At 33.9% G+C, this 13,351-nt stretch overlaps 1 long non-coding RNA gene across 1 annotated transcript; it reads left to right on the forward strand.

Moving 5' to 3' along the window:
- Nucleotides 1–2,599: 2,599 nt before the first annotated feature.
- On the forward strand, nucleotides 2,600–12,726 carry LOC141483079 (uncharacterized). Its single transcript, XR_012465893.1, has 3 exons — nucleotides 2,600–4,861; nucleotides 4,943–5,560; nucleotides 10,830–12,726. It is a non-coding gene; the product is annotated as an uncharacterized lncRNA (long non-coding RNA).
- Nucleotides 12,727–13,351: the final 625 nt, after the last annotated feature.

Consider the following 13,351-nt stretch of genomic DNA (forward strand, 5'->3'; position numbering starts at 1 on the left):
ATGCAGCTGAGAATTCCATATCAAATCACTTCGGGCAAAACTTATCTCTACCCTGTACTGTTACTGAAAATATTACCATTATTGAACCGTTCCAATCCTATCCGGTTACGGAATATGAGATATCGAATGTCCTATCAGAAATGAAAAACAAAAAAACGGCAGGCTTTGATGAACTATCAATTATAACAATTAAGAAAATATTACCATCTATTGTCGTTCCTTTAACATACTTAATGAATCAATCACTTATACAAGGATACTTTCCAGAAGTTCTGAAAAAATCACTCGTTATACCTGTATATAAAAAAGGAAACCCCACAGAAAGGAACAACTATAGGCAAATATCTTTGTTATGCTCGATATCTAAATTATTTGAAAAAGTTGTAGCACGTAGGGTTATGGATAGGCTGTTATGTTTCAGCATGGTTTCAGGAAAAATAAATCTATAGAAACAGCTTCCTATCATCTTCTGAATTATATTTACACAGAGATTAATAAAAAAAATTATGTGATCTCACTATTTTTCGATCTATCAAAAGCGTTTGATACAGTATGCGCGGAATTTCTCATAAAAAAACTGTCATTTTTCGGGTTTCCACGAAATATAATAAATTGGATACAATCCTATATGACAAACAGAGAAATGGTTGTAATCTGCAATGGAGTTACATCTGAGTCAAAGACGGTAAAACTCGGGGTGCCACAGGGCTCTGTTCTAGGACCTCTACTGTTTCTTCTCTATGTTAATGATCTTCCTCAACAAATAAAGGGAGGCTACGTCACAATGTTTGCTGATGATACAACGATAACCATAGCAGGCAATAATGCTGAGCAACTCATCAGCAAATCTGAACATATTATTGATCAGTTCAGTACCTGGTGCCAAAGAAATAAGCTCATTCTAAATACTTCTAAATCGATCAGTGTTAACTTTCACTTCAGAAGAAATATTCCAATTGGTCGACACTCTAGTTATGACATTAAAACTTCTGAAGAAATGAAATTTTAGGGACGTTCCTAGACGCCAATCTAAATTGGGAAAGGCAGGTGGACTATATATGTGCTGAGTTAAATAGAGCATATCATGCCATAAAACAGCTGAAATTCTGTTTGGATGAAACTGCCTTACTCAGCATATATTATGCCATGGCCTACCCTCATATAAGTCTTAATATTATGGCTTGGGGCAGAGCAAGGGATTTTTCCAGAGTCTTCATAGCACAAAAACGCATCATAAGGCTAATCTTCAATATGGATTTCCGGGATAGCTGCCGGCCAGTCTTTATAGACAAAAAAATATTGACAGCCCCTTCCATCTTCATTTTTAAATGTATTTCATTTGTTAGGCAAAACAATAAATTATATGATAAGACTGCTTCAGATCACAGTCATAATACAAGAAGCGGTGATCTTCTAAAAATCCCACAGCATCTCATGACAAGCTATAAAAAATCCCCTCAGTATAATGCCATTACGTGCTTCAATAAGCTGCCAAATGAAGTTAAAAAAATCACAAGTGACAAGGTATTCCATGATTATGTTAAAACTATGCTTTTAGAAAGAGGCTATTACAGTTACCAAGATTTTTTAATTGACAATCTCACAAACAATCAAATTCACAGTGGACGAAATTTTATTTAGATTAAATTATGTGAATGATGTAAAATGTTTAGTTAATTTGAGGGCATCTATGCTTACTTGTATATGTGTGTAAATATGTATGTGTATATATGTGTATATGTGTATATTTAGAGGTGATTCTGTGTTCAATCTCCAACTCTTTTTATCTTTACTAGCCTGTAGTACAACTGACTTACTATATATACCCAAGTGTATCAAAAATGGTGAATAAATATTATTATTATTATTATTATAATTATTGAATCATTCATTACTGAAATAATTTAACTTCTCTAAATTCGTTAAATATATATTCATGTTCTCCAGTAAAATTTTGTGGTGACAGTACCCACATACATCTCTGTATCTAAATAATAACAAAATTAGTTTCCTCAATCCGAAGACGTTCCTAATGTTTTTCTTGAAGGATGTATTTTGAGGCATCGTGTATACGTTTCTCATTGGGTTAGTACACACCTGGTATACATTTCTGATTGAAATCGCACGTTGAAACGGTTGTAAATTTTCTCTGTTATGTTTTCACACATCCGACATTTTTTGATCTTAGGCATCTCCTGATGATGCTAACTGACCAAAGCCACTATTTTGAGCCTATCAAATATACATAGGTAATGTATATCTAGAAGAACCAGATGTTTGAATTATTTGCAAGGTAAAAAAAAAGGCATATGTGCGAACTACGATGTCCCACAGTTGATAAATTTCGACTTAATAAAAGAAACATTCCAAAGAACATTTCAAAAACATTACCGTTGATTTCAGAAATGTCTTATAAAGTTTCATTTTTCTCTTCGTTTGAGGAAATTTCGATTCTGGCTTACTATGTTTTACATGGAAATAAAATCACAAATCCCCTACGTTCAACCGACTATCTTAAACGGTGTACTGTCTTTTTGTCACGCGTTCATATATATATATATATATATATATATATATATATATATATATATATATATATATATATATATATATATATATATATATATATATATTGTTCGGAAAATATGCAGCAAATGTAGCGTTTTTTTAAAGCGATTGGAGTGTCTGAACGCATTGAAATGTTGTGAAATTTTTTAATGTGAAATTCAAACACGCGTCGAGACATCATAAATGACAAACGATAAGCGGCCATTGTTTTTTTTCGAGTTGAATCGATGATCAAAGCCAACTTGATTACCGATACACCATAAATGACAAAATGATTGTACGCTTCAAATAAGTCACACTGTAAACGGAGGGGATTGCACGTTGAAACGCTAGAGGCTCGTTTCCACATTTATTTTTTGTCAAACGACATCCTATATACATTTTTCTGTGATTTTATGCTATACAATATTTTTATTGTTTCAGTAAATTCAAACCTACAACCGTTCTCATGCGAATGATATCCGTCTCCTATGATATTCACTTCCACATATCATATTTCATGACCGACACGAGTATTCGTGAATATTAAACTATTTTTAATTAAATTTCATAATTATACAGTGCTACTCAAATGCATGCTAATATTCTAGATACTATAATGAAAATTCTATAAAGGCCGAATTCCATTTGTGACTTCTTTTTCGGTATCCTTGCGAGTTCTGGAACATATTCAACACTTTTTGTTTCCACTTCTCGAAGATCTTGGAATATCAGCCTCAGTTTATATCTGAAGGCAGTATTCTTTGAAATTTTGATTGCAAAAACTGCCCATTGTTCTTCATTGACAAATGTACTTATCAACTTTCATTGTGTTCTATTGCATCCATGATCGAAATTATTGGGTTTCACACATATTGCCATGAATTTATCGCTCTTTGGTACGTTCACATACAAAACGTTATATATTGTTTCAGTTAAAAGCATAAAATTCATTATCATCATTGGCAGCGACATAATCTACGCTGTGAGGTTGAATTCTTCCCAGCGGATATCTCGTTTGAGGCACTTTTCGATCGAACACGCTGTCTTGAATATGTAAATTATTCAACTGCTTCGAAAGTTTCCAACTTCAAATTCCAATTTGGAAATTTTGCTTAGATTGAGACATAGCGGCGAAAAATCTTCCATTATGTTTCCTTGGTATCAACAAAAACCAATTCAATTAGCGATGACGAAATTGCAATTGATTTTTATATGACTGACGTACCAGCGCATTCATTATTCCATTGTTCTATTCTATACTTATTCTATCAGAAAAATCGGTTCTAGTTCATATCATAAACGATTTTTGATCTTTCTATCATGCGTTATTTGTTTGAGACGTATTTTGAAGCACTAAGCCACTCCGTATACGCGTATTATGCATTGTTTTAGTCACTATCAGGTATTGTCACAAAAGTATATTGATACGCCTTGTATACGTTTCTTCTGTTAAAATTATCAATCAAAAATTTCCTCAATCTAAGACGCTCTGTTTCATAAAACATCACATGAAGTGCTCTGAAACATATGCACCGTTGTCATATTCCTTCCTCAAACAATGAACTAGACATAAATTCCTTGCTCTATATCATAAAAACCTTTTCTCTTAATAACACGTCTAAAGAAATTTCCTATTACAAACAGTTTACTGCCTTTCTGTTAGACGATATTCCTATTTTTTGAAAATATATAGCAATAAAAAATGCGTTTTTTGGAAGCAGTTGATGTGCATAAAATTTTGATTAGCGAAACATCCTAAATAATGTTTTGAAGGGAATGATTTCGATATTTTGAATACTAAATTTGCATAGTAATTTTGAGATGAATTTTATTGGCTGATAATAATAATAATAACTAAGCAGTGAGTAGAGAAAAAATTTAGTAGAAAAATTAACATGATAGATTCAATGAATTTTTTTCTTTTTTTAAAAAATAACAAATAATTATATAATATAAGTTGCAAATGGTGAGGATTCCAAACCGTTTCAAGCAGGGTCAGTTACAGAGGAGAACAGATAGTTTTTAAAGGTAAGGTTCATATTGAATTATTATTCATTATATTATAAAATTTGTTTGAAAATTGTAGAATATGTTTCTTTGTATCTTTTTTGAATTGTTCTAGTTTTTGAATACATTTCAATTCAATCGGAATGCAGTTGAAGAATTTAGGGCCGAAGAAAAAGAAAGATCTTTGCGTTAAAGATTTTCTGAAAAGTTGTATACTGAGATTCAAATTACTAGTGGATCTGGTTATTCCAGTTTTTCTCTGGTTAGATGTTTCGTGTCTGATGTACATTTTTTTTAAACACTGGTGAGTAAATAACAGTTTTATATTCAAGACCTGTGATTCTTGGTATAGCATGTCAGTGGAATAGCGTTTATTTTTTTTCAGAATAATTCTTAGAAGAATATTTTGTGTTTTTCGCAGAGAATCAAGTGTAGTATTGAAGGCCTCACCCCATGCTGTAATACAGTAGGTCATTACAGATTCAGCTAGGGAATTGTAAAGTAAAAGGAGATTTCTTCTGGTAAGTACGTCTCTCAGGATATAAAAACTGTGCATCAAGACTCTTAAACGGTTATTAACATTTGTGATGTCATCTGACCAGCGCGAGTTATGTGGTCATAGTTCCCACGACACGGCCATTCACGCGGAGATTCAGCTGAGTAAGAGATATTCCAGGAATCCCTTATCTCGACATGCAGTTAGCATCCAGTTAACATTATATTAATTATCATTCTGTTTGTAGCTCTCGTAAGAGACAGTCGTCTCTAGTTTGTAAAATAAATTCTTTTTAAAAAGTTATTTTCTCGTTCCAATCATTTAATTGGCGCAGTCGGTAGGATTTGTGCAGCGTGAAAACGAACTTTTTGCGTCGTGGAGTTTCAACCCCTTCAGCACAAATTCAACAAGAATCCTTCGAGGAACACCCAGAACGAGCGGACAAGGAGACGACAGAGCCCCAGGGAAGCTGCAAGGAATCAACGGAGAAGGAACTGGAACTTACAAGTAAGTGCCAAATATTTCCTTCTTGCCTTCACGAACCCTCTGTATAAGGACTTCGGCGAAGATATATAGTATCGTTCATTGCGAACAAACTGTTGTCTATTCGAGACGAGTAGTTTTAAGAAACTATTTATTGAGAAAAACAATTATTTATTTATGAGTGAAATTGAAGATATTTTATCACGATTGAATAGTTTATCATTTCAAGAAAGTTCAGCAAATAATACTGAAAATTTTGATAATACTTTTCAACCCACAATGGTTCCACCAGTTCCACCCCAACCAACTCAAATAAATTGGAACCTTTTCAAATCTAGAATAAACAATTTAAAAACTTTTGATGGTGATAGCAATACATTGAACAAATTTATCAGTAGATGCGATGCTATAGTTAACGCGTACAATGTGTTTAATGATGCTTCACTTAATGAACACGTTCTTGAATGTATTCAAGAAAAATTGACAGGTAAAGCCGAGTATATGGTTGGTAACAGAACCGAACTTAATACTTGGGACGCCTTAAAATCTGCTCTGAAACAATGTTTTTCGGATAGGAGAGATTTGGACTGTTTAGTTCAAGAATTAACTAGAAGTCGACCCCATAGAGGAGAAGACCTAATGACATTCGGTAGTAGAATTCAAATAATCAAAAGTAATGTAGTTCAAAGAGTCAGTAACAACCCAGACTTAACTCCAGAAGAAAAACTTTACCAAACAACTCACTATGATAAAGTAGCCCTCAGTACTTTCATTGCTGGTTGTCCTGGTATTTTGAGAAATAATATGCATCTCAAAAAGCCAGCCTCACTGGAAGACGCCATGGCATACGTAAACGAGTTCGAAAATTTTGAAAAAATGTATGGTTCGTTAAACGATTATAAACCAAAGTTCAATACTTTCGGTAGACAATCCATCATGCCAAACGTCAACCAAAATGGCCCTAGATTCATACAACCTCAAAGACAAAATTTTCAAAACGAAAATTTCTCTAACCCAAATTATTTTTCAAAAAATGATCAACATTTTTTCAATCCACAATTTTCAACTAGACCTAATTGGCCTAGCCAACCAATTAATATCCAACCTAGACAATTACCACCGCAAAGATACCCTACAAACCGAGAAGTTTTCGGACCTCCTCAGAATGTTTTTAAACCAAAAAATATTCCACCTAATCAATTACCGAAACCGGAACCCATGTCCACTACATCAAGAAACCCAACAAAAATGTCTCAAAGACCTTTTTCTCAACAAAACAGCACTTTTAGAAACCCCAATAATTACCGAAATCCTCAAAAAATGTTTACCGCAAGTCAGAAACCGAATTTTATATCTGAGGAATTATTTTCTAACGAATACGATGAATTTCTCCAAAATAATGACACTGATCAACAATTTTATGATAATCCCAACCTCAGTGAAGAAGCATACACTTCAGAAAATGCTGTTTATTTAGAAAACGAACCAAATTTTCAGAATGAATACTTAAGCGACGTAGATTGTGATGAAACTGGAAATTTTCATTTAACAACCCAATTCGAAAATCATACTTAGCCGAAATTAATGCATTTTGTAACAATGCATTACCTTATGTCGAAGTTAGTCACAAAAATAAAATTATTAAACTACTAATCGATACTGGAAGTTCAAGATCGATTATTAAACCATCTATTATTGAAAAATTATTCCCAAACAAAATTTATCACTCAAATACTATTATCAAAACGACTTTAGGAAGTCAGAAAGTAAGGTACCAAGCCTCGATACCTGCTTTTCCAGAGTTCAACACAAACTATGAAATTACTTTCATTTTATTTGATTTCCACGATTACTTTGACGGAGTTTTAGGATTATCAGACTTGATAAATATGCATCTGAATATAGACCTTGTAAATAAGAGACTGATAGGAAATCATGTTGAAATTCCTTTCAAGTTCAGACAGTCTACAGATACGAGTTTTTCTTTCTCTGTCAACCCACAAGAAAGAGTACTTAAATATCTGCCTGTCACAGTTTTTGAAGGTGAAATTCTTACCCTTGAGGGAACACTTAATGATCTTTTCATTCCGCAAATATTGACAACTTCAAAAAATGGTTACGCCCTTATGGAAGTACAAAACCCCACCGATAGAACAATATCAGTGAAATTGATACAACCACTTCCTGTAGAGAGCTTTCAATCCTCTACTTTCGAAATGTATTGTTACGAAACTTTCGAAAATACAGGGACGGACTCACCTAAATTGGCAACCGAAATTAATATCGCTGATCGCTGATTTGATACGTACAGACCACATGAACAAGGAAGAAACAAATGCTATACTGAAACTCTGTAAAGAATTTTCAGATATATTTTTGAAACCTGGAGATAAATTAACATTCACCTCCAAGGTCAAACACGAAATCAAGACCACAGACGAAATACCCATACATACCAGACCATACAGGTATCCATACGTTCATAAGAGCGAAGTCCAGCGTCAAATAAAAGACATGCTTGAAAAAAATATAATACGACCAAGCTGTAGTCCCTGGTCTTCCCCGGTCTGGATAGTTCCAAAAAAGATGGACGCTTCCGGGAAGCCAAAATGGCGAGTGGTAGTCGATTATCGAAAACTTAATGATAAAACCATTAGTGATCGTTACCCACTCCCAAACATAAACGACATTTTAGATAAACTGGGACGAGCTCAGTACTTTAGCACCCTCGATTTGGCAAGCAGTTTTCATCAAATCGAGATGGCCGAAAATTCAATCCAAAAAACGGCTTTTAATGTAGAGCACGGACACTACGAGTACCTGAGACTTCCGTATGGCCTTAAGAACGGTCCATCAAGTCTTCAGCGCGTATTAGACGAGGTTCTGAAAGACCTACAAAATAAGGTATGCATGATTTACATGGACGACATAATTATTTTCAGCACTGGACTCCAAGAACACATCCAAAACTTGAAATTGGTCTTCTCTAAATTACGAGAGGCACAATTTAAGATCCAACTGGATAAATCTGAGTTTCTCAGAAAAGAGGTAGAATTTTTGGGTCATGTTATTACGCCCGAAGGCATAAAACCAAACCCAAAGAAAATCAGAGCTGTTCAAAATTTTCCAATCCCAAAAACACAACGAGAAATAAAGTCATTCCTAGGATTATTGGGATACTATCGAAAATTTATAAACAACTTCGCAAAACTAACAAAACCTCTCACAAGTTGTCTTAAAAAGAACGCAAAAGTTGAACACACTAAAGAATTTATCGAATGTTTCAATACTTGTAAATCGGTATTGACTTCAGAACCGGTTCTCGCATACCCCGATTTTGAAAAACCCTTTGAAGTCACAACTGATGCTTCAAATTACGCCCTTGGAGCCATTTTGTCACAAAATGGACACCCAATTTGTTACGCTTCTCGAACACTTGACCCACCTGAAATTAATTACTCAACTATCGAAAAAGAACTTCTTTCGATTGTATGGAGCTGCAAATATTTCAGACCATACCTTTTTGGCAGAAAGTTTACAATTTATTCAGACCACAAACCCCTTCAGTGGCTTTTCTCACTAAAGGAACCTAATTCAAGACTTGTGCGATGGCGTTTGAAATTAGAGGAATTCGACTATGTTGTGAAATATAAGAAAGGAAAATGCAACCAAGCAGCGGATGCTCTTTCCAGAAATCCTCATACAAATGACTTCAATGCTATCGAAACACTTTCAGTTCAAAATAATCCTGGAGACATAAACGAACTTATCGACATCTATTTGAATAACGATAATATTCCAGTCTTAAACAACGACGTTCTCAATGAAGTCCTGGAACCGCAAGAACCGAAAAAACAAATTAATATATTATCTGATATTCAAATTGTCCCCCCAAAATTAAATGAAATCGAAAAAACATCGGATTCACAAACCGTTCACACTTCTCTCGAAGACCCTGTCTTTCAAATTCCCATTTCAGAAAGACCAGTTAATACATATAAAAATCAGATAATTGTAGCTATTGGTGACATAGAAAAACTTAAATGTAGAATAGAAAAGGTATTCGAGAATTTGCGATCTTATATTACCATACCCTCTAAAAATCTGAGCGAGAATATTGTTAAACTTATTAAAGAATATATCGATCCAAAACAAACATTTGCCTTCCATTTTAAAAACCCAGCAGTCTCACAAATATTCAATACAACAATCCAAAATTTACTCAAGAATTCTTCATTCAAAATTGTTCATTGTCCAACATTCTTAGAGGATGTAGAAACATCGAATGAACAGAAAGAGAAACTTAAATGCTATCACGTTAAGAAAACATGCCATAGAGGTATAAATGAAATGAGGACATCCCTCAGTTCACGATTTTATTGGCCAAAAATGGCAGAAGACATACAAAATTATATCAATAATTGCGAAACATGTCAGAAAAACAAATACGATCGGAATCCTCCTGTAATTAAATTCAACCTAACACCTACAACTTCTAAGCCTTTTGAGCATGTTCACATAGATACATTCAAAATTTCAAACGAAACTTTTTCAACAATTATCGACACATTTTCACGATATGGTCAGGCATATCCATTAAAATCCTTAACCGGAGTTTTAGTAGTCGAAAATCTACTCAATTTTATTACCCATCACGGTTTACCACTCAAAATAACCGCTGATTCAGGCACCGAATTCAAAAATAAAGATCTAGAAAACTTTTGTAAAATTTATAACATTGAGTTGCATTACACAACTTCAAAAAACAGTAATTCTAATTCACCAGTTGAAAGATTTCATTCAACACTGATTGAGCATTATCGATGCTTAAAGGAAGAAGGAAAATCGTTCACAGCTGAACAGCTGATGAAAAGAGCTGTCCTTGGCTATAATAATTCAATACATAGTGTTACCAAATTTACACCTTTCGAAGTTATTAAAGGTCATATTAATAACACAGACCCATTTGATTTAAATGATCGTATAATTGTTTCCGATTACGTTCAAAAACACAAAGAAAATGTCAAAAAACTGTATCAATCTATTCAAAATTCCAACCAAATTACTTAAGAAAAAGTAATTGAAAACAGAAATACCCAACGAAATGAACCCCCAAAGTTTGCAAATCAACAAGTTGCGTATATTAGAACAAAGGCGCGAAATAAAGATCGACCGAAATTTAAGAAAACTGAAATTATTGAAGAGACCGATATAAAACTTAATACAAATAAAGGCACCTACCACAAAACAATAGCCAGAAAACCAAAAATTTCAAAAAAAACTTTTGTTACAGGGAGTAAAAGAACATGAAGATACACGTGTTGATACCGCTATACCTTCTACTTCACGTGCTCCGAGTCCAAAGTGACGATATTCAAATAACCCCTATAACCAACCCCATCCTTCCCATACAGCTGGGAAATGCAAGAATTATATACAGCAAACATACATTTTTATATTACATAGAACTTAGCTCTATAATAAAACAATTAAACAAACTAGACGACTACTTCCAAATAATCAAAAATAATTTTGATAAGGGAACAATTAATAACCCAATTTCCTATCATGGATTAGCATACAGCCTGCTAGTCAGAACCGAGTATCTTATTGAAATGACAAAAAAGAAATTAGAAAACCTCCAACCCCATATCCGTATTAAAAGAGGTATGATAAATGTTATTGGAAAAATCGAAAATTGGTTATTCGGTACTCTTGATGCTGATGATGGTAAACGATACGACGAAAGTATCGCTATATTAGAACGTAACCAAGAAAATATGATTAATGAGGTAAACATGCAAATCTCCCTCTCCAAAAAATTAATCAATCACTATAATAAAACTATCCAAATTTTGAATTCAAATCAAGAAAAATTAGAAAACAGTCTAAAAACATTTCAAGTTGCAGTTCAAAAAACCATTGGCGACCTGACGAATTACATTAGTTTTCAAGGAATTGTCTCACAAATAACCCTTGACTGCCAAAATATGATTACTTTTATCGATAATTTAGAAGATGCTATCACATTTGCAAAGTTAAATACTTTACACAATTCAATAATACCTAGTTCTGAACTGAAAGAAATAATAAATTATTTAAGCAACATCTATTCTGATTCAAAAATCCCGAAATTTGAAAGTATGTTGACATATTATCAATTTTTCGGTGCACAAGTAACTTTTTCGAATGACAGAATAATTTTCGCAATACACGTTCCTATTGTCGGAAACGAAGTTCTTACATTTTTCCACCTTTATCCTATCATCCAAAATCACAGTATTTTTATCCCAAAATACCCATATTTGGCACGAGCAAACCACAATATCCAGTTCGAAGACAGTCCATGCCCAGTATTAGAGAAAACGTATTATTGTCCAGAAGATTACTTTTCCGAAGACCAATGCACATCCCACCTGATCGAAGGCAAAGTTGCCGATAATTGTCAGCCTCTTCCAATCAATGTGGCAGAGTCGATTATCGAACAAATCACTCAAGAAGAAATCCTGGTAATTCCCATACAGAGCGAAAGAATATTTTCCAAGTGTAAAACCGATCAATATTTGGAAATAAAAGCGCCCACCCTAGTCAAGATCCCGAAAAATTGCCAAATTGAAGTGAGAAACAAGATTTTCACCAACAACGTGAAAATAGGAACAGGCAAGCCACTGATCTTACCTAAAACTGAAATGAAAAATATCGAAAAGTCAACAATATATGAAACACAAAATTTCTCGAGAATCAATTTTGAAGAACTCTACGAAATCAACAATATAGTGGACCGATTGAAACCAATCCACAAATTTAACAACTCCGAAAATAACACTACCATTTTTGGCGTTTTTGCAGGAGTTACTATCACAATAATTGTCCTGATATTGGCAGCTTTTAAGAAAAATTGGATTAAAACCCGTATACTGGAATGTTGTTGCTTCAAAACACCCCAAAAAGAAGAAAATACCAATGACGAAGATATGGTTCCAAGCCGCCAAAATAATTCCATTATTTTTTCGGCCTAAGGAGGGAGGAGTTACGTGGTCATAGTTCCCACGACACGGCCATTCACGCGGAGATTCAGCTGAGTAAGAGATATTCCAGGAATCCCTTATCTCGACATGCAGTTAGCATCCAGTTAACATTATATTAATTATCATTCTGTTTGTAGCTCTCGTAAGAGACAGTCGTCTCTAGTTTGTAAAATAAATTCTTTTTACAAAGTTATTTTCTCGTTCCAATCATTTAATTCGCGTGCATTGATCTAAGACTACTCCTAAATATTTGATTTTTTCCAGTTTTTTTACTATGGAACATGTGCAATCGATCTTATGACAGTTTGTGATGTGTAATTGTATCAGAATATTTTTTGGTTGGGTAGTGACTGTTGGCGTAAATGTGAGAAATTTTGTTTTTTCAATATTCAGGGTGAGTTTGTTTAAGTTTAGCCAGTCGTGTATTTTTTGCAAGTCAGTCTCAGTAGTTAATTTTACTTCCTCCCAAGTTTCTCCTGTGAAGATCAGAGCTGTATCATCTGCATCTGCATAACAAAAATAGTGTCCTTTAAATCCATTAATTCTTGTAATATCATTCATGTACACAAGGAACAGTATCGGTCCTGATACTGTCCCCTGTGGTACACCGATTTTTACTTTTGAAACGTTACTTATTTCTTGTCCAACTTTTACCTGTTGTACTCTACTTGTTAGGTAATCAGTCATAAGGTCAGCCGACAGACCACGTATACCGTAATGGTGCAGCTTATTGAGTAAAATTTCGTGAGAAACTGTGTCGAAGGCCTTGGCAAGGTCGAGGAATACT

This window comes from Leptinotarsa decemlineata, unplaced genomic scaffold (assembly GCF_025532065.1).
Source record: "Leptinotarsa decemlineata unplaced genomic scaffold, Ldec_3_MD MMD2_P_RNA_scaffold_14, whole genome shotgun sequence".
In the NCBI taxonomy this organism is placed as follows: domain Eukaryota; kingdom Metazoa; phylum Arthropoda; class Insecta; order Coleoptera; family Chrysomelidae; genus Leptinotarsa; species Leptinotarsa decemlineata.